Source organism: Aedes aegypti, chromosome 1, assembly GCF_002204515.2.
Source record: "Aedes aegypti strain LVP_AGWG chromosome 1, AaegL5.0 Primary Assembly, whole genome shotgun sequence".
Taxonomy (NCBI): Eukaryota; Metazoa; Arthropoda; class Insecta; order Diptera; family Culicidae; genus Aedes; species Aedes aegypti.
Window position 1 is genome coordinate 153,926,709 of NC_035107.1, and position 25,798 is coordinate 153,952,506.

Here is a 25,798-nt window from a genome sequence, read left to right on the forward strand (position 1 = left end):
CTAGCCATGCGAATTGCATACACTCTCAATAGCCCTTTAGAACCCACTACCACTCGATGAGAAGTGAGAGTCAGTTTCATTAAAATTTCGTCCCCGTAGTTCTGAACAGTTGCTAATTTTCGTATCTTACGTTCAAGAGCCAGCGGGTTAGTCAAATGAGAACTCCTAGGATTCAATTTGTGACCAAACAAGCACCCTGTTCCTGTAACAGTGGTCCAGCTTAGTGAAGTAGATTCCCCATCTCATCATAAAATTTTACCAAGCCCACACCAACAACCTAATAAACCCGATATCAGAGACGTAACGAAACCCACCCCAAACTTGCGATGTGTGCGGTTCACAATAAGAAATTTGCACCGGCACTAATTCGAAGTAAATTCTATAATATTTCTTAGTATTCACTAACAGCTTTTCCCAATTTATTTTCGTTGTTACTGTAAAACAGTCACAAAATAGATAAAAGTCTCTCACATTTCACTTTAGTCGGTATAGCGATGTTTAATCGTTGTTTTAAAAATCGTTTGGAATTCGAGGTAGTCGATGGAATAAGGGTTTCCGCGAGCCTCCAGGCCCCAACAGGCATCCAGATTTCCCTGAAAGTGGAATTCACAAATAAGGAAATCACACAAAAATTAGAATAATAAATTTAAATATACAATGGAAGTTATAATAATCAATACAGCTTTGTTTTGAATATGCTGCGATTCAGTCGAATCAGCTGATACGGAGTGACAGACACAGCTTCGCTCAAACGTATAGCGTTTTCCATCAGCCCCCACAATTTTTGTGGAATGACGACTCACATCTCTCAATGAAAGAGGTTGCGAGTGCGTTTAGTAGACCCCGAATAATGCCCGGGTACCTTGAATTGAACCGAATAAGTTTCTTATGAGCTCGAATTACAAACTATGTGTTGGACATTTAGAAGCAGTAAGATGTGATTTCAAGGCAGATGGGCCTAGAAATTAGAAGGCAACCATGCTGACGTGCAACTATTTAGTCACTGGTTCTGTATAGCAATTCCACGCTGACGTTAAAACTTTTGGTCACTGGAACTTAGGTTAGATAAACCATGCTGACGTGCGTGTAGTCACTGGTTCTATAGGTTTACATGCCATGCTGACGTTAACTAATTAGTCACTGGATATAGAATTAAATATGTTAAGATTTATTCCCCGGGTTTTAAACTAGAATAGGTTGATGTTAGTGAGCTTAGAATAAAAATGGAATGACGAACGCGTCTAAAGTTTTTTTTATTAATACAGATACAAGTGTAAATATTTGATGGTTTTTTTCAAACTTTGGGCTTGAGGTGATAGTATAATCAATCGATAACAAAGGTTTTGCGTTTCCATACTCTGTAACCAACACAAATGAATAGCAATGAAATAAGTGATGATGGTTTATAACAGTATAATTACCGACATTCACCAACAAGGAACACGGGGTTCCATGGATAAGGTCCAGTCACTGAATTGTCATGTGCTTTGAAAGTCGTTATGAATTAAAATAGATTTCCAACGAAAAATTGTCATAACAATTTTTCTCCTCTGGCGAGGGGAGAATTGTTACCGACGATATCGGCAACAATAGAGGCCTTCTTAATTTGAGTTTTCAATAAATAATTGTATTAGTATTCCCTTAGCTTATTAGTTAAAATAACTTATCATATGATATTAAATAACTAAAACTTATCCTATTGTTAGTGTTTCACATAAAAAGATTGTTAGTAATTAAAGAAATAAATAAAAGAAAGCAATGTTAAGTTAGGTTGAGAACCACTGCTATAGGCTAAAATTGAATTCAAAACCCAGTTAGAGAAATCATTGTACTCCCCTCGGTTTGAAATGTTTCAAAAACACAACAACACTAAATCCTGTAGGATTGTAAAGAGGAAGGGAGTGGAGCAACGGGAGGAATGGGATGGAGAGGGGGACTTGTAAAAGGAGAGTAGAGATCGATCGACGGGGGCTCGTTGACTTAAGTCTGGGATCGGAAGCAAACAACAAGTTAAGCGAAGGTTCCTCTCAGAGGAAGTGAGTTGCTAAATCGGACAGTTAAATTCGTGGTGTGGAAGACTCTTTCGTGTGTAATTGCCGAGCCCACGGACTCCAACGCAACGGTGCTTCCATATATCACCAGGACCCCCCCCCCCCCCCCTTCAGTGGCCATACGATAACGGCCTGCGAAAGAAGGGCTGCAAACCCGCTTCGGATCGTGATAGTTTATCCCAGTGTATCCTAGTGTGTACGATACACATCCCCATAGTGACCGCCGCAAACAAGCCGCGGGGCGGCGCGAAGATGACCGACGAAACGACAAATTCGGCCGTCAGTGCGAAACCCAGTACACTCTTCGCCGGCGAGCGATGCCGACGCCACTCTTTCCGACGTCTCTCCAACGAAGTCTAGCACGTGTTGCAGCAGGTACGTCATCATCTCCTCCCTTCCTCCACCACCAAACACCACGACGCTATGGGCCCCAACGAACAAAGAAATTGTAATTAACCCTTAAACACCCCACAATAGATTTATTAGATCAAATTTGATTGGTTTCCTTAACTATTGTTTGTGAGAGATTATCCCTCTGATTACTTTGGCCTTCCCTTTATTCGTCCGATTGTTGGCAGGTAAGTGTAGGGTTTCTCAGTCCTCCCGGGTCTAAAGCCGACCCTGAGGTGACTTCATAGGAGAGCTGGCCGAGGCGTATGGACGTCGACACCCCAGGATGTGTGGACGTCCATGGGTAGTTACACTATCCATAAACAATGATCAAATTTGTAGTTATCAGCATGCATCAACATGCCTGTTATCAGCAAGCATATGATCCGATAGATCACCGAATGACCGATATGATATAAAACAGAAATATTTTCTTTTCAACGATAGTTTGAACATAGATTTTTCATGGATGCCACGATGAGTCTATCGTGTGTTACCTTAAGTTCGTTGATAAAGAAGAGGAAATTGAGCGAAGTTCTGTTTCTGAATTTTATCAGGATGCACAATAGTTTCTTCAAGAAATAGCTACTTACCATGATGCTTTCAGTTAATTAATGAAATATAATTCGTGGTAATAACACAGACAAACAGACGTAACACTTAGAACAAATCGCGATCAAAATCATAGTCACGAGGACATGTACGCCCAATACTAAAATCGGTGTGTTTGGCCGATGGACCAACAGATGGCGGTAGTGTGTAAACGTCAAACGCGAACGAAAACGATGCGAGCGCTGCGGGTAGTGGATTGGCCACCTACCATATATTTGAATCGGCCGTTAAAAAGCTAGTCGATGGACATCGGTGAGAGTGTGACGTCTGTTTGTCTGTGGTAATAATTTCAATCTTTCTGCTCAAAATAACGACAAGGGGCTTTTTCACCCATTATTGCTGACTGAAGTCATTCCTCAAGAAGAGTAAAATGTACCCTTTTTAATGTCAGAAAATAATACCCTTTTTTTGACAACTCAGTACAAGCAATAAAAATGGGTACAAGAAACCCATTTAATGGGTACTTCAAAGTTAGCGTGTGTACGCTCGTCATACACGGAGAAATCAGAGTCGATGAATGGAGAGTTGCGCGAAGACTGAAACTGAAACCAAGTCTACCTATTGAACCGTCAAATCGTCAACCTATCGAGCAAAATAAACAAACACGTTTATGGGCGAGAGAAGTATTGTTACCATGACTAAATAAAAAAAAAATTGCTATGATGTAACAAAATAATTGCTCTTTAGGGCCTATAATTTGTGAATGAACCCCCTTCTTGTTACATATAATGTGAGTAATCTCCCTCCATCAGTGGAAATATATAACTCCGTTTCATAGTTGAAATGCAACTGAAATTTAATAAATTATACATAATTGGATAGTTTGAAAACCATATATTAGTTATTCAACCCAGGTTTACGCTAAAGATGCGACTGTTTTCGGTCAATTCCCAGAGGGCAAACGGCTAAGAGATATTCATTTTTTTCAGTTGCTCGTCGCGCGGAAACCGAAAAAGATCAACATTTTGAGCTCATGCTGTGTGTCGTATGTGCTGTTGAATTTCTCTATTAAACATTTCATTGTTATTACTCTATAATTACAAAATCAGATATCAATTTCAATTTTGTTCTTTGCGACTTTGTAAAAAAAACATTCGAATTGAGAGTGCATTTGAGAGAAGTCACTGGAAAGCGCACACAGTAAAATAGGTGACCAGAATAATTAAATGATTTGTGATTGGGGAACTTGTTGCCAGTTCTCTTTGCGCAACTCTCCATTCATAGACTCTGGGAGAAATCAGACTACCCAAAAAATAAGCTTTTTTACTCAAATTTGGGTAAACTGCATTTAGTTTCTACCAACGGTTGGGTTGTTTTGCTTCTCTCGCTACAGCAATGTTGTCAAAAACAGAGAGAGACGCACCGACCTAGCGTCGAAGTTCAATGGAATAAGCCAAATTTGGGTTCTTTCGAGTTTACCTAACGTTAAGTTGTTTTAACTAAAGAAACTATAAGCAAAGAAGCGAAATGTTCCAATTGGAATTCCAAGTTTACTGTCAATGTCATTCCAATCGAGCAGGAGATGTGTCAAACACTTTTTCACACAAGCTGAAAACGACTCACACAAAAATGTTACCTCCCACGAAAATTTTGCTTCTTCTGAAGTAGCATATTTTCTGAAGACTTGAGTGTCGGTTGCAATTTTCATGCTTTGCATAAAGAATGCTCTACTCATTACATTGGTTTTCCAGACATTCAGTCAATTTTTCATTCGTTACCCGAACCTGTGAAAACTCAACACATAGAACCTGTGACCCACTTTTAGCGTGGGATTCAACATTGGCAGTGCTGCGTAATAGATTTGGCATAGTTGCTAGCTGATTTATTTTGAATATGATCAGATTTCGTCTCTTTATAATTTAGACTCTTTAGTTTTAACCCACTTCGGAGACTTCAAAAGCTAACGATGAATAGATTTTTTTGCACTGAGTTGTTTTTTCGCTGTTGTCAAAGGAGAACTACCTAACGATATGTCAGTTTACCCAAATTTGGGTTATCCCACTAAAGAGCCGAATTGCGTGAAAAGAAGTCAAAGTTGGGTTGATTTGTGGCTCCGTGTACAGTTTGTTTTTGTTATCCTCGTTTTCCTCAACGAAACTTGCACACAATTTCCATACTAATCAAAATGCTCATGGAAATATTACACAATTTGATATATTTACAGACATATTTGATATGTTACGAGACAGAGTGCATATTGTTTTCCTCTACACGCTAAGATCAGTTTACCCATAAATAGGTAGTTGTTTTACGCACATTTGGGTTTGTGGAGTTTTCATGTCTTCACTGCTTGACAGTTTTATAATAATTATGATCCTCCAGATTAGCACGGCCTACTCAACAGTATGCTAAATCACCACATCTCCTGTTCTCTTGAAGAACACGGCAATTCGGCTGGTTACGTGTCCGTCCGTGTGCGCCAATGCGTAGGGTACTCTGTCCAGGTTCAGTCCGTACTCGCTCGTCGCTTCGCCTTCGAGGTTGACATTTCCATCCTAGCTGACATCCTGATAGGAGCTATTCCACTGATGACGACATGTGTGCCGAATTTCCCAGATGCCGTCAACCTCTCGATTGCCAGTGCCAACATGGTGTCTTCGCGAAATTCTTGAAGCTCGACGAAGGAATGGGCTTCAACGGACAAGTTGCGCTGATCGGAGGCTCCATGGGTGGCGTCATGGCTTATTTCCACATTTATTTCAATGAACCGTACTTGGGCAGATAGGCGTAGCTCTCAGTGGTAGTCCAGAAGTCCAGAAGTGTCGTTTAGTTTGGTGCAAGGATTTCTGACGCCTTCCACCACCCTCTTTTCCCAACTGAGTATCATTCGAGAGTGTTTGATCAGCTGTGAAGCGAAGTATTGCAGCTCCATGTTGCACCAAATTATCAAAGCACTAGTAAAGGAGCCCCTGCTGCTGAAGACTCCGAGGAACTCGTTGGCGCTACATCGCAGAAGAGTTCCGAAACTGCAAGATTGTTGCGGCGAGCTTGTCTCTGTAAAGTTCTCACAGCGCTGCTACACACTAACAATATTTCGCATGCTTCCCGGGCTTTCTCTATCCCGACCAGTGTCTTCAGAGGTTGTTTGATTTTGATTTTTTTTTCTCCGATATCGGCCGCTCCGCGGCACCAAATACTACTCGCGTTCCTGCACCAATGCCAGGCGATCCTCGAAGTGTCGCTGGGCGATCTCCACATGGATTTCCCCTGGCGCCGAAGCTAACACCTGTAAGGATATTTAACAAAAACTCATGTGTTAGAATGTTTGCCTTTTCAAAACAGCTTTAATCCTTTTTATTTATAATCAGTTGAGTTGAGGTTGAGTCCACCTCTATAATACCTTCCTCTTCTAACGAGCAATATCCTTGTCCGCCGGACCCAACGGATAGAATCCGTTGCTACGGCAGCCCCCTCATAAGGCGAGCTTGTTTTTTTTTCCGCCGGATCCAACAGATCTAAATCTGTTGTTACGGCAGCTCCCTGTTACGGCGAGCTTTTTCGTTTTTATTTCGCCGGACCCAACGGATGGAATCCGTCGCTATGGCAGCCCCCTTCTAAGGCGAGCTTGGTTCTTATTATCGCCGGACCCAACAGACTAAATCTGTCGCTTCGGCAGCTCCCTTCTAAGGCGAGCTTGATTTGTTTTTTTTCACCGCCGGACCCAACAGATCAAATCTGTTGCTACGGCAGCCCCCAAATATGGCGAGCTTTCGTTTCCGCCGGACCCGACGGATAAAATCCGTCGCTACGGCAGCCCACTTTTAAGGTGAGCTTGAACAATTCCGCCGTCGCTACGGCAACCCGTTTTACAACGAGTTTTTATTTCAGTTCCGACTTACACTGTTTCAAACTGCATAATTTCGATGGCTACTTCATTTTCTTCAATAGATATGCTGGAATCTTAGTATTTAATTCGAAGAATATTCTCCTTACTGCAACACGCAGGATCACTCGTCGCCAATGTGGAGTTTTCATGTCTTCACTGCTTGACAGTTTTATAATAATTATGATCCTCCAGATTAGCACGGCCTACTCAACAGTATGCTAAATCACAACAGGGTTGTTGATGCAAAACCTATTTTATGGGTGAATTATACTGAGAAAAATTGGTAGAATTCACTCATATTACAAGTAAGATAAGTTTACCTATTTATGGGTAATTGCAATTACCCATATTTGGATGAAAAAAATATCATTATTCATTTATATCAAAACAACTCCCACTTAGGGCAACTTCACCGGTGGTCCAAATCCCGTGTTGGTTCCAAATTTTTGGACCACGCTCAAAATTGGAGCTTGCACCGGTGTTGCAAATAATGTTCCAATTTTATTTTATACCAGTTTTCTGGTCTATTTTTTTGGAACAGGCTAGCTGCGTGTTCTATTTTTGGTCAGATTTGGACCAAGATTTGTGCTGTTCCAAAAATGGTTTGACAAATGTTTGTTTACCAGTTCGAATGTTTCTCGCTGAAGCAGTCACAGTCTTTAATGGACCAATGCATGTGTTCACTATCTAACGTTTGAGCGGTGCCGTGTTATTTACGGGACCATGGCAACGAGTGAATACGGCACCGCTCAAACGTCGAATTAGTGAAATCGTGCATTGGTCCATTCCTACTCATTTGAGGTAAGTAAAAATAGGAACAATATTTAATTGCTGCTGTTTTTTTACAATATTTATTCCCTTTCCCGCAATAGATCTGATTGGGGAATTCGTGTTCCGGGAGGACCAGCGAGGCGGCGGCAAGCGGTCACTCCACGGCTGTCTCCAATTGATGAGTTCAAGCTAGTGACTTTCGACCTGAAACGGATGCCTCTCGGAATGCGGTGTTCTTTTCGCTTTTTGGTGTACCTTAATTAAGAAAAAGGCCAACTGGTCGCACCTCCTGATCTTCAGCTGAATGGGTTCCTGAAAATCCGGCACTTTTCGAGTGCACTGAACGACCAGCATGAGGCTAATCATCAGCACGCTGCAAACGGAAATGGAATCTCTACCAAAATGGGCCAATCATTCAACGAAGAGTACATTCACAGCTGCCTGGCCATCGCGTCGCGGTGCATATTCGGAAACATTCCTCAACTTGTGTGTCGCCTTGAGACACTCCCGAGCAAGATCCAACTGCTGCAGATCATGATCAACGCCAACAAGACTGTGGAAGGCACATCTACATGCATTCAGTGCGCCCGCACCAAGGGGCGAGATTGCGCCAGAAGCACCACCGGGGACGTTCTCCATAAATTGCTCCGAAGATTGCCTCCATCAATTCTTCCGGGAATTAGCTCCAGGAATTCCTCCGGTGAATTTTACCAAGAATCCCTCCAGGGATTTCGTCCAAAAATTCATCCGAAGATATCCTCCAAGAATTTCACCGGGGATTTTCTCCTAGAATTCCACCGGGGATTTCATTAAGCAATTTCTGTGGGGTTTTTCTTCAGAAATTTCTTCGGAGATATTTTTAGAGAATTTTTCCGGAGTTTTTCTCCAGGAATTTTTCTGGGAATTTGCACAAAGAATGTCTCCTGAGATTTCCTCCAGGGATTCCTCCGGAGATTTAAAAGATTCCTCCGGGGATATTCCCAAGAACTCGGGGATTTTTGTCAGGAATTCCTCAGGAGATTTTCAGTAGCAGTTTCTCCCATAATTTCCTCCAGAAACTCCTCTGACCAAATGCTCCAGGAATTAATCCTGGAATACCTCTAGGAATTTTCTCCAGGAATTCCTCAGGGGCTTTCCAAAAGCAATTCCTCTGGGAATTTCGTCCAGAAATCCCTCTGGGGATTTAGTTCTGAAATTCTTCTGGGGATTTCGTCCAGATTCTCCGGATATTTCATTAAGAAATTTCTCACGGGATTTTCTCAAGAAATTCCTTGAGAAATTTTTCAGAGAATTTCTCCGGAATTTATCTCCAGGAATTTTTCTGGGAATTGCACCAGGAGTTTCTCAGGAGATTTACTCCAGTAATTCCTCCTTGGATTTCCTTCAGAGATTTTTTCAAAGAAATCCGTCCAGGAATTCTTCCGGGGATTTAGCCCAGGAATTCTTTCAGTGATATAGGGACTTTTTCCGGGGGGTTTCTTTAGTCCTCTGGAGGGCTTTTATATTCTGGCGATTTGCTCCAGGAATAAATCCGGAGATTTTTTTTCCAAGATATCCTCCGGGGATTTCCAATAGCAATTCCTCCAGGGATATTAAGAAGTTTTTCCGAGGATTTTCTCTAGAAATTTCTTCGTGTTTTTTATCAGAAATTTTATCCGGAGATTTACTCCAAAAATTCCCATGAGAATTGAACCAGGAATTTCTTCGGAAATTTACTATAGGAATTTCTTCAGGATTTTCTCCGGGGGTTTCCTCTAGAAATTCCGCCAGAAATTCCTCCGGGGTTTCCTCCGGAAATTTCAAGAACTTTACCGGGGATTTTCTCTGGTGATCCCTCAGGGGATTTCGTCCAAGAATTCTTCTGGGGAATTCATCCAAAAATTCTTCTGGGGATTTCATCCAGAAGTTCTTCCGGGGATTTCCTACAGGAATAATTTCGAAGATTTTATTAAGAAGGTTTTTTTCCAGGGTTTCTTTGCAGGAACTCCTCTAGAGGTATTTTATATTCTGGCGATTTGCTCCAGGAATTATTCCGGAGATTTTTTCAAAGATATTCTCCGGGGAATTTCTTCAGGAATTCCTCAGGGGATTTCCAATAGCAATTCCTTCAGGGATATTAAGAAGTTTATCCGAGGATTTTCCCCAGAATTTCCTTCGTGTTTTTTTTTCAGAGATTTTATCCGGAGATTTCCTCCAAAATTTCACTAGTGAGTTGTACCAGGAATTTCTTCGGAAATTTACTCCAGGAATTTCTTCAGGATTTCCTCCGGGGGTTTTCTCCAGATATTCCTCCGGGGATTTCCTTCGGAAATTTCAAGAATCTTTCCAGAGATTTTTCCCGGTGATCATTCAGGGGATATCGTCCAAGAATTCCTCTGGGGTTTCGTCCAGAAATTCTTCCGAGGATTTCCTACAGGAATTCCTCCTGAGATTTCCTTAAGAAATTTCTCCAGGGATTTTCTCCAGAGATTCCTTCGGTGATTTTCCAGTGATTTTATCTGGAGATTTTCTCCAGAGTCCATGCATTTCTCCGGAGATTTCTTTCAGGGATTTCTTGCAGGAACTCCTCTAGAGACCTTTTATATTCTGGCGATTTGCTCCAGAAATTATTTTGGAGATTTCTTCCAAGATATTCTCCGGGGAATTTCTTCAGAAATTCCTCAGGGGATTTCCAATAACAATTCCTCCAGGGATATTAGGAAATTCCTCCGAGGATTTTCTCCAGAAATTCCTTCATATATATTTTTAGAGATTTTATCCGGAGATTCCTCCAGAATTTCCCTGGAGAATTGAACCAGGAATTTCTCCGGAAATCCACTCCACGATTTCCTTCGGGGGTTGTCTCTGGAAATTTCGCCAGAAATTCCTCCGGAGATTTCCTCCGGAAATTTCAACTTTACCGGGGATTTTCTCTGGTAATCCCTTACTGAATTTCGTCCAAGAATTCCTCTGGAGATTCCTTCTAAGAATTTCTCTGGGGATTTCGTCCAGAATTCCTCCTGGGATTTCCCTAAGAAATTCCTCCGGGGATTTTCTCCAGAGATTTTTTCAAGAATTTATCCGGAGATTCCCTGGAGACTTGAATCAGGAGTTTCTTCGAAAATTAACTACAGGAATTTCTTCAGGATTTCCTCCGGGGGTGTTCTCGGGAAATTTCAAGAACTTTACCGAGGATGGTAATCCCTCAGGGTATTTCGTCCGAGAATTCTTCCGGGGATTTCCTACAGGAATAATTCCAAAGATTTTATTAAGAAATTCCTCCGGCGATTTTCTCCAGAGATTCCTTCGGTATTTTCCAGAGAATTTATCTGAAGTTTTTCTCCAGGAGTTTCTCCAGAACTTCCTCCGGACTCCTGGATTTCTTCCAGGGGTTTGGTTTCTTGCAGGAACTCCTCTAGAGGCCTTTTATATACTGGCGATTTGCTCCAGGAATTATTCCGGAGATTTTTTCCAAGATATCCTCTGGAGAATTTCTTCAGGAATTCCTAAGGGGATTTCCAATAGCAATTCCTCCAGGGATATTAAGAAATTCCTCCGAGGATTTTCCTCAGATTTTTTTTTTTCAGAGATTTTATCCGGAGATTTCCTCCAAAATTTCCCTGGTGAGTTGAACCAGGAATTTCTTCGGAAATTTACTATAGGAATTTCTTCGGAAATTTACTCCAGGAATTTCTTCGGAAATTTACTCCAGGAATTTCTTCAGGATTCCCTTCGGGGGTTTTCTCTAGATATTCCTCCAGGGATTTTCTCTGGTGATCCCTTAGGGGATTTCGTCCAAGAATTCCTCTGGGGATTTCGTCCAGAAATTCTTCCGAGGATTTCCTACAGGAATTGCTCCTGAGATATCCTTAAGAAATTCCTCCGGGGACTTTCTCCAGAGATTCCTTCGGTGAATTTTCAAGAGAATATATCTGGAGTTTTTCTCTGGGAATTTCTCCAGAACTTCCTCCCTGAATTTCTCCGGAGATTTCTTGCAGGAACTCCTCTAGAGGCCTTTTATATATTCTGGCGATTCGCTCCAGAAATTATTCTGGAGATTTCTTCCAAGATATCCTCCGGGTAATTTCTTCAGAAATTCCTCAGGGGATTTCCAATAGCAATTTCTCCAGGGATATTAGGAAATTCCTCCGAGGATTTTCTCCAGAAATTCCTTCGTATTTTTTTCAGAGATTTTATCCGGAGATTCCTCCAGAATTTCCCTGGAGAATTGAACCAGGAATTTCTCCGGAAATTTACTCCAGAAATTTTTCCAGGATATTCTCCGGGGGTTTTCTCTGGGAATTCCTCCGGGGATTTCCTCCGGAAATTTCAACAACTTTAGGGATGGTACATAAATTATGTCGCGCTAAATTTCAACTTTCTCGACCCCCTCCCCCCCTTTGTCACACTTTTTGTATGAGTCCTCCGAAAAATTTGTAAGGCTTGTCACACTTGGCTCAACCACCTCCCCCCCCCCCTTGGAGCGTGACGTAATTTGTGCATGACCCATTACCGGAGAATGTCTCTGGTAATCCCTCACTAAATTTCGTCCAAGAATTACTCTGGGGATTTCGTAGAAGAATTCCTCTGGGGATTCCGTCCAAGAATTCCTCTGGGGATTTCGTCCTGAAATTCTTACGGGGATTTACTACAGGAATTCCTCCTGAGATTTCCTTTAGACATTTCTCCGGGGATTTTCTCCATCGGTGATTTTTCCAAAGAATTTATCTGGAGTTTTTCTCCAGGAGTTTCCGGAACTGCGTCCGGAGATTTCTTCCTGGGATTTCTTGCAGGAACTCTTATAGAGGATTTCTCGGTGGATTTCCAATACTAATTCCGCCAGGGATATTAAGAAATTCCTCCGAGAATTTTCTCTAGAAATTCCTTCGTATTTTTTTTTTCAAAGATTTTATTCGGAGATTCCTCCAGAATTTCCCTGGAGACTTGAACCGGGAATTTCTTCGGAAATTTACTACAGAAATTTCTTCAGGATTTCCTCCGGGAGTGTTCTCTAGAAATCCCTCCGGAAATTTCAAGAACTTTACCGAGGATTTTCACTGGTAATGCCACAGGGTATTTCGTCCAAGAATTCCTCTGAGGATTTCTTCCAGAAATTCTTCCGGGGATTTCCTACAGGAATCATTCCGAATATTTTATTAAGAAATTCCTCCGGCGATTTTCTCCAGAGATTTCTTCGGTGAATTTTCCAGAGAATTTATCTGGAGTTTTTTTCCAGGAGTTTCTCCGGCACTTCCTCCGAATTCCTGGATTTCTTCCAGGGATTTCTTGCAGGAACTCCTCTAGAGGCCTTTCATATTCTGGCGATTTGCTCCAGGAATTATTCCGAAGATTTTTTCCAATATATCTTCCGGGTATTTCTTCAGGAATACCTAAGGGGATTTCCAATAGCAATTCCTCCAGGGATATTAAGAAATTTCAAGAATCTTTCCGGGGATTTTCTCTGGTGATCCCACAGAGTATTTCGTCCAAGAATTCCTCTGGGGATTTCTTCCAGAAATTCTTCCGGGGATTTCTTACAGGAATTCCTCCTGAGATTTCCTTAAGAAATTCCTCCGGGGATTTTCTCCAGAGATTCCTTCGGTGATTTTTCCAAAGAATTTATCTGGAGTTTTTCTCCAGAACTTCCTCCATAAATTTCTCTGGAGATTTCTTGCAGGAACTTCTCTAGAGGCCTTTTATATATTCTGGCGATTTGCTCCAGGAATTATTCCGGAGATTTTTTCCAAGATATTCTCCGGAGAATTTCTTCCGAAATTCCTCAGGAGATTTCCAATAGCAATTCCTCCAGGGATATAAAGAAATTCCTCCGAGGATTTTACCCAGAAATTCCTTCGTTTTTTTTAGAGATTTTATCTCGAGATTCCTCCAGAATTTCCCTGGAGAATTGAACCAGGAATTCCTCAGGAAATTTATTCCAGGAATTTCTTCAGGATTTTCTCCGGGGTTTTTTTTCTGGAAATTCCACCAGAAATTACTCCGGGGATTTCCTCCGGAAATTTCAAGAACTTTCCGGAAATTTACTCCAGGAATTTATTCAGGATATCCTCCGGAGTTGTTCTCCAGAAATTCCTCCAGGGAATTCCCCCGAAAATTTTGACAACTTTACCGAGGATTTTCTCTGGTAATACCTCAGGGTGTTTCGTCCAAGAATTCCTCTGGGGATTTCTTCCGGGGATTTCCTACAGGAATAATTCCAAAGATTTTATTAAGAAATATCTCCGGCGATTTTCTCCAGAGATTCCTTCGATTATTTTTCAGAGAATTTATCTGGAGTTTTTCTCCAGGAGTTTCTCCGGAACTTCCTCGGAATTCCTGAATTTCTTGCAGGAACTCCTCTAGAAGCCTTTTATATTCAGGCGATTTTCTCCAGGAATTATTCCGGAGATTTTTTCCAAGATATCCCCCGAGGATTTTCCCCAGAATTTCCTTCGTTTTTTTTTTCAGAGATTTTATCCGGAGATTTCCTCCAGAATTTCCCTGGAGAACCAGAAATTTCTTCGGAAATTTACTCCAGAAATTTCTTCAGGATTTCCTCCGGGGGTTTTCTCTATATATTCCTCCGGGGATTTCTTTCGGAAATTTCAAGAATCTCTCCGGGGATTTCCTCTGGTGATCCCTCAGGGGATTTCATCCAAGAATTCCTCTGGGGATTTCGTCCAGAAATTCTTCCGGGGATTTACTACAGGAATTCCTCCTAAAATTTCTTTAAGAAATTTCTCCAGGGATGTTTACTCTCACTAACCATCTCATTTTTATGTCAGACAAAAGTTCTTTATCCATTACTTTCGAGTTAAGCCGGCTCAAGTCCAATCCAAATTAAGTCCAAACAAAATCAAATCCAATCCAATCCAAACCCAATCCGAATCTAAATCCAAATCTAATCCAATCCATTCCAATCCAAAACCAATCCAATTCCAATCAAAATCCCATCAAAATCCAGTTCGAATCCATTTCAATCCAACACCAATCGAAATCAATTTCAATCCAATACCAATCCAAATACAGTTCAAATCCAATCGAAATCCATGCCAAATTTCATCAAAACCCAATCCATGTCAAATTCGAGTCCATTTCAACATCGATTCAACCCAAATTCCATCAAAAGCCAATCCGAATCCATTTCAATCCAACACCAATCCAAATCCATTCCAAAGCCAAGCCAAATTTCATCAAAATTCAATCCATATCAAATTCTAGTCCATTTCTACATCGATCCGATTCGAATTCAATCAAAATCCAGTTCCAACCCAATCCAATTTATTCCAAATCTAATCCAATCCAAATCCAATCCAAATTCAATCCAAATTCAGTCCAAATCCAATCCAAATCCAATCTAATTCCGAATCCATTTCAATCCGACACCAATCCAAATCCAATTAAATCCCATCAAAATCCAATCCATATCAAATTCAAGTCCATTTCAATTTCGATCCAATCCAAATTCATTTAAAATCCTGTTCCAATCCAATTCAAATCAAATCTAAATCAAATCTAAATCCAATCCAAATCCAAACCAAATCCAATCAAATCCAAATCAAATCCAAATTCAATCCAAATCCAATCTAAATCCGAATCGATTGCAATCCAATACGTTTTTTTGGGAAATTTCTTTAAGAAATTCCTTCTGTATTTCCTCCAGGAATTTCTTCGGAAATTTCAAGAATTTCTCCGAAGTTATCCCCCAAGAACTCTTCCGGACATTTTCTCCAGGAATTTTTCAGGGGAATTCCAGTAGCATTTCGTTCAGGACTCCGCCTGGAATTCCTTCGGAACTCCACCGAGAATGCCTCGAAATTTCTCCATTCGGGAATAAGTGGGAGTTCCACTGGAAATTCACCAGAAGCTCCGGAGTTTTTTGACGTAGAAGTACGTCTTTCTTCTCTATACAGGAGTGAAATTGGAATTTCAAAACCAAGAGCGTTACGCTGGCATGAAATATTTTAAACGTTTATAACTTTTCGCTGGCCTAACGAAATTTCTTGATTAGCACCTCAATCGAAAGCCAAGACATCAAAGCTTCATGTCGTTAACTTACTGAATCCCACATACCTGTCCAAATAGTTTAATAACTGTTTTAAAATAGAACTTTGATTTCAAGCAAATCTATAAATAGGGGTGGCTAGAGAAAATTTGACGTCATTTGCTTTTCACTCTCCGATTGGCTCGCATCTCAGCAGGCGACAGATCGGCTTGCTCTGACCGGGCGTGCTTCTCAGGCACAGACATCGATAGTGAAGGACGCCCCCGTTTGTCTTGCTTCGCTCAAATCAAACTGTCGAGCGAGCGAGAGAAGATGCCGTCCGAAGCCAAAGCCATCACCGCTGTCGCCGCCTAGAAGAAGAAGAGGAAGCAGTCCACAGGTGAATTTGCGGTCGAACTGTGAACACGGTCGGGCGAGTCATTCTCGCTTTGTGCTTCACCGCTTGTTTGCGTTCACCCAGCCATCGTCATCGCCGCCGCAAATTTCATCGGCCGAGGAGCTGTTGACCCGCGCTTCAAAATTTCGACTCGTGATGAAATCATCATTGGTGGTCAAGAAGCAATCCCGTTAGAAGCACATACCAGAAGCCCCCTGAGTTTTGCTGGTCCGAGAAGTTCCGTAACAACATCGAAGCTAACAAAGCCATCGGTTCTTTTCAGAGCCATCAAATTTGTGGAAAAGAGTTAAAAGAGAAATATTTACGACTTTATTTATAACTTCTAATATTCCTAAATCAATTTCACGGCTTCATACAAAATTTCATTTGTCATGAATAATTTATGACTCAACCATTTGAGATTGTACTCGCGGACGCTGCTGCAGTGCCGTCGGGGTGAGTGTTCAACATTTCACAACGATTGTAAAATAGAGTGGCTTTTCCAACAGCGCCTTTTTTGTTCCATATTTTATGGGAACACTTTGATTAGGAAAATTATCCCATGTAACAAAATTGCGACATATTAAGAATGCTTTTGAAAAGACATTCTCATTGAACAATTGTAATAATTTTGGCACCCATGGATCAAAAATTTACCGTCATAATAAAGAAAACTATTGATTATCAATAGCTCGTATTGAATATTTAGGGAATGCCAATCATTCCAACAATTCATGTTCGACCAATTTCTCACGTATTAGTATTCTCCACAATTTTTAAGTAATTCCAAGCCCAACACATTATTAGCACATACCCATTTCCCAGATTGGTCGATCAGAAAGCGAAGAGCACAAAAGGGAGGAGCATCATCTGCTATTCCAAGGTTATAAAACATGCTGCCTTCGTTGGATTCAGTTTCATTCCATTTCCGCTTTCGAGCTGATAAGAGCTCCTCCGAACTTGCTTAGCGAGAAGTACCTCGCTGCTAGAAGCCTGCTGACCCGTTAATCCATAATCTGGTTTGCGAAATCGCTCAAGATTTCAAGATTGAGCTACGTTTCCAGATTTCAACTTAATCCCTGTGATCCGCTACCCTGTTGCTGTTGCGCACCCATGAAATATTTAGCTGGTTTGTCGAATAAACTGAGAACTTATTCACATCTTCTTATTCTTCTTCTTCTTGGCATCAACGTCCTCACTGGGACAGAGCACCAATCGATTGCATATCTTTCGAATCTACTCCAACAACTATTGATTATCATGACTAAACTTTTGAAAAATTGGGAAATATCGAAGCATGTCTTATTTTTCATAGAAAAGCACATTTTTCTTGTGTATTCCTGACACATACATCATTGCGCGATATCTTAGCCACTTTCGTCATTCAAAAGGAAACGCCTCTTTCGGTCTTCTTCGTACTTCTCTTTATTATCTCGTGTTCAGTCGAAGCCAACCAAACTCGACTTCACGTGCGCATCAGTCAATCGTTGACCAGCAACCGGAGAAGGACTCATATCGGAATAAAATTTACACGTTCGTCGCTGCTGCTGCTGTTTATTCCCAAGCTAAAAGCTGCGGGTTCCGTGTAATCGCTCATCATGGCCCTTGGCCTTGGCGTGGAGAATGCGTCCAGAAACCTTGGTAATTACCGTCGGAGGAGTGAGCAAACCATCGAATACAAGGACGGACAAGAAAGCACAAAATTACCGACCACATTTTAATTTAATCGTTTTCGGTGATCTTTTGGTGTGTTTCTGTCTAACAAGGGAATGAAAACCCAGTTTGATCGACGGTGACTACCACCAACCGTCCTTTTCAGGACGACAATTTCATTTTAAAAGAGTTGTGAGAATTTTCCACCGTGAAGAGCGACATTTTGATGATTGGATGTGATTGATTTAGATTTTGGTCAGTCATTTGCACGCAACCATAAATGGGAAATAAATTTCCCATTGGCGGGCGCGAGGTGATCCTCGACAGTGTGTGCATGAGTCGGATAAATTGCGAACGGCACTTGAATGAAGAATCCCTCCCGGTTTGTTTCGCATTTAGAGATGATCGCATAATGCCGTTGTCGCCGTCGCTACCTAAATGATACTAGAGCGATCAGTATCAACTCGTCGAACACAGAGCTAAAACTAATAAGCAACAGCTTTGTTGACGTTTCGATTTGGTAAGACATTGTCGATCGAATGGAAATACGCACACAGAAAAGACTGCGAAAATGCTACCGCCGCCCGACCCCAACGACGGGAACCTATGTTAAACTTTGTTTGCCATTTATCTCCGTTGAAAACTAATCATCCGAAACTATAATTGATAACTAAATTAATTATTTAATCAATTGTGGCCCTGAAAAGGGCAGTTGTTTGAAATTGTGCTTCAATGCAATTTCAGCACGTTCGCCACGGATACGACGAGTATCTAAAGGCTTCGGAACCCACTTAAGCAATCAATCTTAGTGGATCATGCGTGGACCTTCAAGCGCAATATTTGTTTGTTGAGCAAACGTTATCGCTCATGCTTCTTCTTCCATCGACCGGTTGAAGAGTTAATCGAACCAACCAAATAATAACACAAAATGTTCATAATAGGTCAACAATGGCATGTAACAAATAGTGTGAAAATTGATAAGAAGAGCACTTATTTTCGACCTACAAGAATTCTGTGCCAATTTTCTTATTTTCATACAAAGTAGGCCAAAACCGTATCGAAAATCGGTCGAAAGTTAGTGTTGGGTCGAAAATTGGTGCTGTTCTCTCAGAAATCTTTCATAAGTTCGTGACAATGGTTCTCGGAACCACAGAACGACAAATGGTTCTTTTCAGGACTACCGAAATGAGTCCAAAAAGAGTATACTTCTGAAAACTTCATCCGATCAATAACAACACAAAACTAGTACACTTACAAATTCATACACTTGACAAATCAAATTATTAATCATCGTAGTTCTACGTCAACCCCGCGGTAATGTAATAGACATTACCCACCCCAATTTTTTCTGAAGATGACCGAAATAAAGTAGGTTGAAACGTAAAATTTCTATATCAGAAATCATTACCCGTCACCGAAAAATACCAATGAAGTGGAAAAGAAAAAATGGAGTAAATTTTACCCCGTTTTCAACATGATGTATTTCAGAAAGTGGGTGAAATTTACTCGTTGGTTTGACGTACAAGCCGTTTACTCTTTAAAGAGTACGGGCCCTTTACTCTTTTTATGAGTTAAACTAGTTTCTCTCATAGAGGGTACTTTTTTACCCTTTAAAGGGTACTTTGAGCTTACAGTGTAAGCAGTTCTTGTGTTGTTTTATTCGGCAGCTCACGAATGACGATAATTTCGTATGCATTTATTTCATTTAATGATTAAACCAATGTTATATAATATTTTTGTGAAAGATGAGATTCACAAGGAAGATTATAGTTCAAGGAATATGTTGAGTACATTGAAGTTAACTCTTGTCCCGTAGATAAATGTTGACAAGGACGATAAGTTAGTGCTACCGAAAATATTCTCAGGGTGACGAAGCCATCATTTACCCTAATTCCAGTCACTCCAATGCCACTTCAAAAGTTTCCCACAACTGATTGCTGCCACGCTCCGTCGCTTGCGGGCATATAAGTCAGTCAAGGGCGGCAGGCAATGAACGTGAAGAATCGGATGGAAAAATCTTTCAACTTTGCAGTTGGCGCGGAAGCTTTCCTTCTTGTTCCCTACGTGAAAAGTTCCATTCAAGCGAACAGTAATTTATTTCCTTCGCACTTTGTCACAATCTTACGCTTTACAGTTCCTTCGCGGTACCCAAGCCATGTTACTATCGACATGGTTTAAATTATCGCTGCGATTGTTTACTGTGCCTTACAATTTAGCGGTAACTAAGGAAGGGAAGGTAAATTTGTAAATTCGAAATCAAATTGAGTGCTATTCAAAATAAATTGGAAAAATGTATACTCTAGATTGGGGCACGGTCGTTGAAAACATAACAGGTGTTCCTATCTGTTAAATGTGTAAATTCTCATACAGAATTCTTTTGCTTCCATGGTTCACTTTGGCATTATTTTTTGACGTAGAAGTACGTCTTTCTTCTCTATACAGGAGTGAAATTGGAATTTCAAAACCAAGAGCGTTACGCTGGCATGAAATATTTTAAACGTTTATAACTTTTCGCTGGCTTAACGAAATTTCTTGATTAGCACCTCAATCGAAAGATAAGACATCAAAGCTTCATGTCGTTTACTTACTGAATCCCACATACCTGTCCAAATAGTTTAATTACTGTTTTAAAATAGAACGTTGATTTCAAGCAAATCTATAAATAGGGGTGGCTAGAGAAAATTTGACGTCATTTGCTTTTCACTCTCCGATTGGCTCGCATCTCAGCAGGCGACAGATCGGCTTGCTCTGACCGGGCGTGCTTCTCAGGCACAGACATCGATAGCGAAGGACGCCCCCGTTTGTCTTGCTTCGCTCAAATCAAACTGTCGAGCGAGCGAGAGAAGATGCCGTCCGAAGCTAAAGCCATCACCGCTGCCACCGCCTAGAAGGAGAAGAGGAAGCAGTCCACAGGTGAATTTGCGGTCGAACTGTGAACACGGTCGGGTGAGTCACTCTCGCTTTGTGGTTCACCGCTTGTTTGCGTTCACCCAGCCATCGTCATCGCCGCCGCAAATTTCATCGGCCGAGGAGCTGTTGACCCGCGCTTCAAAATTTCGACTCGTGATGAAATCATCATTGGTGGTCAAGAAGCAATCCCGTTAGGAGCAAATACCAGAAGCCCCCTGAGTTTTGCTGGTCCGAGCAGTGTTATTTATCCGTAACAACATCGAAGCTAACAAAGCCATCGGTTCTTTTCAGAGCCATCAAATTTGTGGAAAAGAGTTAAAAGAGAAATATTTCCGATTTTATTTATAACTTCTAATATTCCTAAATCAATTTCACAGCTTCATACAAAATTTCATTTGTCACGAATAATTTATGACTCAACCATTTGAGATTGTACTCGCGGACGCTGCGGCAGTGCTGTCGGAGTGAGTGCTCAACACTTCACAACGATTGTAAAATAGAGTGGCTTTTCCAACAGCGCCTTTTTTGTTCCATATTTTATGGGAACACTTTAATTAGGAAAATTATCCCATGTAACAAAATTGCGACATATTAAGAATGCTTTTGAAAAGACATTCTCATTGAACAATTGTAATAATTTTGGCACCCATGGATCAGAAATGTACCGTCATAATAAAGAAAACTATTGATTATCAATAGCAAGTATTGAATATTTAGGGAATGCCAATCATTCTAACAATTCATGTTCGACCAATTTCTCACGTATTAGTATTCTCCACAATTTTTAAGTAATTCCAAGCCCAACACATTATTAGCACATACCCTTTTCCCAGATTGGTCGATCAGAAAGCGAAGAGCACAAAAGGGAGGAGTATCATCTGCTATTCCAAGGTTATAAAACATGCTGCTTTCGTTGGATTCAGTTTCATTCCATTTCCGCTTTCGAGCTGGTAAGAACTCCTCCGAACTTGCTAAGCGAGAAGTACCTCGCTGCTAGAAGCCTGCTGAGCTGTTAATCCAGAATCTGGTTTGTGAAATCGCTCAAGATATCAAGATTGAGCTACGTTTCCAGATTTCAACTAAATCCCTGTGATCCGCTACCCTGTTGCTGTTGTGCACCCATGAAATATTTAGCTGGTTTGTCGAATAAACTGAGAACTTATTCACATCTTCTTATTCTTCTTCTTCTTGGCATTAACGTCCTCGCTGGGACAGAGCCTGCTTCTCAGCTTAGTGTTCTTACACTGAGGCAAAAATACTTAGGTTTTCCATAAATCATTACTTATGAACCAGCCAAATTATGGTTTCATTGAACGCTTAACCATTTCGAATATGGGATCATAAGTTTCATAAGTGAGAGCTTTGAATTATTTAAAAGCCATTACTCAAAATATGTTTTCTAGCAATCGCTAGAGGAACTGCCCCGCTATCGATGTTGGGTACAAGTTAATCGAAAATAGGTCACATGTTATTAAAACTTGTCAATTTTTGAGCACACCTAAAATGAAAGCCATACATTAGTGATATTTTATAAAATAATTTAGACAATTTTCATTAAATTGGTTACAGATTTTCATTGGTTGACTTATGAAATTTAGTAATGAAATTCTTCACCAAAATCAAAAGTAAAACTTAATAATTTCAACAATAATCGTTGTGGCGCCAGATCATAATTATTCCCTAAGAAATTATTAAGTTTTTTTGCCTCAGTGTATGACACTTCCACAGTTATTAACTGAGAGCTTTCTTTGCCAAAGTTTCCATTTTTGCATTCGTATATCGTGTGGCAGGTACGATTATACTCTATGCCCAGGGAAGTCAAGAAAATTTCCATTACGAAAAGATCCTGGACCGACCGGGATTCGAACCCAGACACCTTCAGCATGGCTTTGCTTTGTAGACGCGGACTCTAACCAGTAGTTAGTAACCACTCGGCGATGGAAGGCCCCAACTTATTCACATGCATTTGCAACTTTTTCGATTTTCCATACAAAATGACCAACTTTGGTAAGTTAGATCTCAGTTATTTATGGAAATATTTTCGAATGAAACTTTCACAGAACATCAGATGTAACTTGAGTTTTAACAAATATTTTTGAATAATTTTTCCAATCACAAGTTCATAAGTAATAACGGGTTGATTAAACTGTAATTTTCGACGAAAAATTCAAAACTTTTTACCTAAAATCTGATAGCCTTACACAAAAACTGTCTTCAGCAAACTTATTCATCTCGTCAAAATCTACAACTTTGCTGAAGATACCATGAAGCTATTCCTTCCATATGTTTAGTTATGTCAATCATAAAAAATCGTCAAAAAATTCACTTTAGTCAAACCGTTACTGCTTTTCAACGTGTGATTGGAAAAATCACTCAAAAATATATGTTAAAATTTAATTTATGTCTGATATTCTGTGAAAATTTCATTCAAATCGGTCCATAAATAATTGAGATATAGTTTATCAAAGTTGGTCATTTTGCATGAAAAATCAAAAGAGTTGCAATTTTTTTTCTCAGCGAAGAATCACACCATCAACGAAAATAGCGCGAAAGCAATAACCAATCGCATGCGAGTAGCGAACGGAGTGACGAAACAACCAAGCGAGAACCCCACCACTCGCCATCGGTGAACGGAGCTCGAGCAAATAAAACCACTGGTTGTTCTGCTCCCAGCTCATTCACAAATCGATCGGCATAACGAACGGATCAAGCAGCGGAGCAGCGAACGGAACCAGAGAGCAACGAACCGAAAGCAACAACTGAAAAACATTCAGTGGACGGATTAGTAGTCAGCGCCTACCGGCGACCTGTTGGAATCTAACGCCAGCGAAATATACACCATCTGCCTCTCCTTACCATTCATATTCTTGTACTTGATGAATTCAATGAAATGGTTTGGTTTGGCGATGGAGCAAAGAGTTATTTAGGATGATTTTACTTGACAAAGAGTTGTTGATAAATATTCCAATCAAAAAGAGTTGTTTTGAAAAGTTCACTTTTAGCAGAATTTTCCTCGGAAAATTTCTGCTTTACCAAAGAGTTGTTAATGAAATTTCTACAGCAAAGGGTCGAGTTTCTCCCCACGAATATTTCCAGCCAGGACCAGTAATGGAGGACAATCCATCCCGAGCATCACGGCCCCCGCTTCCAAAATTCTCGAGTACGGAAATTGGAAAATGTTTTAAAACTGCGACAGATTTTAAATACTGTTCAATAAACTGTTTCTTGACCAATTGTAATGAGCAACTATTGATCTGAATTGATTTTTCTACATATTGTCTATTGCGTTAATCTGAGAAATAGGCTATATGAAATTGATGTCTTGGCAAGGGATGTACAAGATGAGCATTATGCTGTTATTGCATCCCGACGGCAGTGCAGCAGCGTTCTCGGACCATCCTCAAATTGTCGTATTGTAGATTATTCGTGAAAAATCAGAAGTTGTATGATGCTACGAGATGAATTAAGAGATTATAGCAAGTATGTGGTAAGCACATTAAGAGATATTACTAGCTATACTATGTTTATCACGAGAAGTTCTTACTAGCTCGAAAGTGTAAATGAAATGAACCGAATCCTGTTTTTTTGTTACAGAGGGATTTTAATCCGAAGGTCATTCTTCCCTTAAATGAACCGAATCTGTCGAAGATAGTATGTTTTACATAATTTGAATTGCAGACGATGCTCCTCCCTTTCGTATTCTTCGCCTTCTTCTGATTGACCATTCTAGGATAAGGTACATGAAGTTGATGTCTTGGTTAGGGATTTACATATCTTGGAAAATTCACATGCGCGTTCGTATGGACAGTAAAAATATCAACATTATTTTAATAGCTTATAATATATTGAAATCACGCATGTTTTGGTTTCGTGCACATTTTAACTATTTCTGATCAATGTTTAATGTGTTCTGATATATACTATGACATTTGCAATAGACTAACATGTAGAAAAGATCAATAGTTGCTCACAGTATTTAAAATCTGTCGCAATTTTAATACATTTTCCAATTTCCATGCTCGAGAATTTAGGAAGTGTTCCCCCATTATATGATAAATCAACGATGCTGTTAGAAATACCATACAATGCTGAGTAGTATGATGTTATTACGGTCCGAAGGCGCTGCAGCGGTAAATTCTCAAACTCATGTAATAATGTGGGGTAAATTATGTGAACCAAATTGTAGTATACCGCGATATTTACATCAATAGATAAATCAGTAAATATCATCCAATAAACCCTTTTATGAACGTATGTTGGCCCTGAAAAGGGCCGATTGAGCTTGGATGCTGTGACCACGAGTTTACCACGATTCGAAATCTAGAAGCACGGATCGGTCAACCTAGAAATCTTGAGCGATTTCACAAACCAGATGCTGGATTGGCAGCTTGGAGATTAACAGCTCAGCAGATTTCTAGTAGCGAGGTACTTCTCGCTGAGCAAGTTCGGAGGAGCTCTTACCAGCTCGAAAGCGGAATTGGAATGAAACTGAATCCGGCGAAGAAAGCATGTTTCATAACCTCAGAATAGCAGATGATGCTCCTCCCTTTTGTGCTTTTCGCTTTCTGATCGACCAATCTGGGAAATGGGTATGTGCTAATAATGTGTTGGGCTTGGAATTACTTGAAAATTGCGGAGAATGCTTATGCGTGAGAAATTGGTCGAACATGAATTGTTGGAATGATTGGCATTCCCTAAATATTCAATACGAGCTATTGATAATCAATAATTTTCTTTATTATGACGGTAAATTTCTGATCCATGGGTGCCAAAATTATTACAATTGTTCAATGAGAATGTCTTTTCAAAAGCATTCTTAATATATCGCAATTTTGTAACACGTGATAATTTTCCTAATCAAAGTGTTCCCATAAAATATGGAACATCAAAGACGCTGTTGGAAATGCCACTCTATTTAACAATTGTTGTGGAATGTTGAGCACTCACCCCGACGGCACTGCAGCGGCGTCCGCGATTACAGTCTCAAAATGTTTAGTCATAAATTATTCATGACAAATGAAATTTTGTATGAAGCTGTGAAATTGATTTAGGAATATTAGAAGCCATATATAAAGTCGGAAATATTTCTCTTTTAACTCTTTTCCACTAATTTGATGGCCCTGAAAAGGGCCGATGGCTTTGTTAGCTTCGATGCTCTTACAGATAAATAACACTGCGGGATGTTATCAGTTGATTGCCATGGTCAAACGGGGAATCCTCAACTCAAA

The 25,798-nt window shown here is 40.4% G+C and overlaps 1 long non-coding RNA gene across 1 annotated transcript; it reads right to left on the reverse strand.

Moving 5' to 3' along the window:
- Window positions 1–397: 397 nt before the first annotated feature.
- LOC110678479 lies at window positions 398–2,165 on the reverse strand. The gene is made up of 2 exons (XR_002501654.1): window positions 657–2,165; window positions 398–593 (listed from the first exon to the last, which is right to left on the reverse strand). It is a non-coding gene; the product is annotated as an uncharacterized LOC110678479 (long non-coding RNA).
- Between the last annotated feature and the right edge of the window lie 23,633 nt (window positions 2,166–25,798).